This window comes from Pinus tabuliformis, chromosome J (assembly GCF_031772625.1).
Source record: "Pinus tabuliformis cultivar Carrire ecotype Pingquan chromosome J, CPIR1, whole genome shotgun sequence".
NCBI lineage: Eukaryota > Viridiplantae > Streptophyta > Pinopsida > Pinales > Pinaceae > Pinus > Pinus tabuliformis.
Window position 1 is genome coordinate 405,034,514 of NC_142295.1, and position 4,182 is coordinate 405,038,695.

At 42.7% G+C, this 4,182-nt stretch overlaps 1 pseudogene; it reads left to right on the forward strand.

Moving 5' to 3' along the window:
- Positions 1-1,702: 1,702 nt before the first annotated feature.
- Positions 1,703-3,099, forward strand: LOC149227536 (protein EXORDIUM-like 2 pseudogene; annotated as a pseudogene).
- The last annotated feature ends 1,083 nt before the right edge of the window (positions 3,100-4,182 follow it).

Sequence of the window (4,182 nt, forward strand, 5' to 3'; positions counted from 1 at the left end):
AATGAAGTAGGTCGATGCCTACAAATATTTGAAACGATGGGGATTGGTTTCTATTGTAGGTTGGTGCCTTCAAATATTGTAGCAAAGGGGATCAGTGTCTCATGTAGATGCCATTGATTCTAATGTATATAATTAAGGCTTTTGTACTAAGAGAACATAAGTGAAGGTACATGTCATATAATAAAGAGTTAGAATTTTGCTAGCAAAACTTAAACAAATATGCATAACTATTGATAGATCAGTCAAACAAGTGCATTCCTAATGCAAACGCCGTGTGTTAACTTTTAAGGACCACTACTATAACTACCTTGACAAATGGAGGTAAGCAACGATGGAGAATACTCACCATCTACAAGCGAAGTATATATAGTGGGAGTTTAATGGAGAATAGAGTTTATTATAGTAGTCACTAAAGGTAGGAGATCACAACCAAATGTGAGAGGCAATATGGAGGTTGTAAAACTTAATGAGTTAGGGATTTCATTAGTGTTTAGTGAATGGAAATGAAAAAAATAGGATGGTGTATTTTGTTTAGTAGAACATTACATTGACGATCATGGAAAATTCTTCAAGTTGAGAATACATTTGATTTGGATCAAACAATGAATATAGTATGCTAACGATATAGATTTTCTACGTGATTCATGACTTTTAGGAATGCTAGAATATATGCTCCCTTTAAATTCTTCAAGTTGAGAATACATTTGATTTGGATCAAACAATGAATATAGTATGCTAACGATATAGATTTTCTACGTGATTCATGACTTTTAGGAATGCTAGAATATATGCTCCCTTTACACTGCTTTTGAACTTGGACTAGGTTTCTTGATCTTTAGGACGAGACTAATCAATAAAATTAAAATTTGCCTTTCCCTTTATAATAAAATATGCATGTGCAAAACCTATAAAATTATTGGTGAAGTCTATATTTTATTGACATTTTCCCACACATTTCCCTTGACTTGGACTCAATTTTTCTCAAAGCTAAAAAGTAAACTTAACCAAGAAAAGAGGTTAAGAAATGATTTAGCACAAGCACACATGGCATACTGTTTAAAGGAGTGACAAAAGTGGATTAAAGTGCCATTAAATTAAATTAAATAGAAGCCGTAAACATTGATTAATTTTATAAAAGATAAGGACATGGATAACATATCTCAACCGCCTAGCCTTATAACAATATATTTATGTTGAGTAATAGGATGCTATATCTTTTATTTAGCGTCAGTTAAACTTAGCCCCCGCGGCTCCAGCTGTAGGGAACCCATGACCACAAGAGACACTCATCGTTAGCGGCGGGATAGTTGTCTCCACTGAAGGATAATGGATGCGTCAGTTAAACTTAGCCCCCACGGCTCCAGCTGTAGGGAACCCACGACCACAAGAGACACTCAGTTAGCGGCGGGATAGTTGTCTCCACTGAAGGATAGTGGAGACCGCGCATCCATGAGGAAGAGGAGATTGGGAAGGAAGCAGGAAATTAGGAATATCTCCATCCACTCACCTCACCTGCACGCACCACATCACTTTTTCTAACGGAGGATTTGGCATTTGGAACGTTCCAAAACCTCTTTACCTACGCGGTGAATGTTAATTATTTCTGTAATGCCGGCCAGCATGGCACCCCTCTGTCCATTGCTGTCCCCACCTCCTTCTGCGTAACCGCGTCCTCCACAACTCCCCCTACTTAAGCCCCATCCCTCTACTCTGCTCTTCAATCTCACAACCATCTTTTCTTCCCTCCTCTATCCCACTACCAGTGTTTGTAGCTTCATTCTTTCTTGATTGTTGTTATAAGCGAGTTCGATTCCTTTGGATCTCTTCTGATCGATCCATAGTGATAGTGAAGGTTGCAAGGTATTTTACCAGCTTGCCTTCAAAATTCAAATGGCTGCTTGTGGTTCGCGGCTTCGACTCACTGTGATCCTGCAGATGGGCGTGTTTTGTATGGCGGTATTGTGGGCATCTGCTGCTGCTGGTGGACAGTCCAGGAAACTTGCTGCTTTGGTGGAAGAGGCATCTGTTGTTTTGACTTACCATGATGGTCCTCTGCTCTCTGCCAGTGGGGTGATCCCTCTCCATTTGATTTGGTATGGGCAGTTCACCCCTGTTCAACGCTCCATTGTGGGGGATTTTGTACAATCTCTTGGGGCAAAGACGTCAGAGGGAAAAGCAAATCAGCCCTCCGCCTCCACTTGGTGGAAGACCACGCACAAGTACGAGGGCACCCACTCTAACAACAAGGCCGCCCCATCCACATCCACATCCAGTGTTGTAATGCTTGGAAAACAGAAGGTGGACCAACGATACTCCCTCGGCAAGTCACTCAAGAGGACTGACATTGCTGCTCTGGTTGAAGCTGCCCTCAAGTCGGGTGCTCTGCCACCGAGGAAATCACCCGGAAATGCCAATGCTGTGTACTTGGTGCTCACCTCCGAGGATGTCACCGTGGAGGGTTTCTGCATGAGCTCCTGCGGATTCCATGCCAATCTCAATCTCAATGTATTATCAAGTACAGGAAGCCGAATGATGCAGGGGAAGGAGGAGAAGCATGAGCAGCTAATTCCATACGCGTGGGTTGGGAATTCTGCGAGTCAGTGCCCTGGGCAGTGCGCGTGGCCGTTTCATCAGCCCATGTATGGACCCCAGACTCCTCCCCTGGTGGCACCAAACGCAGACGTGGGCATCGATGGCATGATCATCAACATTGCCGCTGTTCTGGCAGGAGCAGCCACTAATCCGTTCAACACCGGCTACTTCCAAGGGGATGCCGCTGCACCTTTAGAGGCCGTTTCCGCCTGCTCCGGAATATATGGAAAGGGGGCTTACCCGGGCTTCCCCGGGGAGCTTCTGATGGATGAAACAAGTGGGGCGAGCTACAATGCCCGCGGAGTTAATGGACGGGCATATCTGCTGCCGGCTATGTGGGATCCGGCTACCAAATCTTGCCATCCTTTGGTATAATCATTTTTGTAATCCTAATCCTACCGGCGTAGGAAGAAGACGGTGGTGCATCCACTATGCCTGTTGATGCGTCCCGACCTGTATATCTATTCTTTTATTCTTTTAAAAAGATATTATAACACATTCTTTCAATCTGTTTCACATAAAATTTTCCCCATACCTATTGAAACTTGTTTGGTTCTCATCCATATTATGTGCATTGTGGAATTCCAAAGGTCCCCAAATGTTTTATTCTGAGCTTCTTTTCCACGCCATATCTCAAGGGGTTTTCTTCTGCAATGTTGAAATGGGTAGGTTGTTCTGGAGATATGCTATGTCAGAGACTGCCTCTGCATGGAAAGAGTTCAACAATCCAGCACCCTTGAGCATGCACCTTCTTCCTCTGTAATCAAATTCTGCTGCAGGGAATATAGGATAGTATACTTCAGCTTTACCCCTTAAGGTGTGCGAAACTTTTGATGCATAAATCAATCGAAGGAGTGCTGGACAATCCTGCTGCGTTTCTTCTGTTCACATTGTCCAGGACTTGGACTGAAAATGGCAGGAGTTCATCTAAGTTATAAGAAGAGTTAACAGGTCGAAACGAGCACTGTGTTGTTGCTTGAACAGATGAATGGTGGTTCATGTTCACAACACAGCCCACAATGGCAGAATGCCAACTCGCAGAAGATGTTTGATAATTCGGGGCTGAATTAGTAGAAACCTTGTTGTAGTTTGTGAGATCATCAAACACATAATTTCCATTACCTTCTAATGCCATAATAACTAAATTCCTATCTTCTCAAACTCATAATAATAACATCACTCTCCTCACCAGCAAACCTATGGACCTTGGACCTTGGGTTGAGCTCAGCAAACTCTTAATGGCCAGTCCCCAATACTAGAGCAGAATCAACATCCCACGACAATTTGGAACAGAGTGTAATAAATGAAAAGCAGGGTATTTATTTACCAACTCAGAAGCAGACCCGGCAAAGAGCTTTCAGATAATTCTGCAATCTGCTCATTGCCCACCTTGGGCTTTGCTCTTTGTCAAGGGCTGGCAAGTCTAATGGATATGCTGTTGAGGAATAGGATGAGATTTTCTATATTTACAGTTTCTTTCCTCTTCGATAAGCATGCTGCAATAGACTAAAATGCTAAAATAGAAATATCATATTGAAAATTTGAAGTTTAAAATTTAGCAAAGTAGGTAAAAAATTGGGATATCTGAGG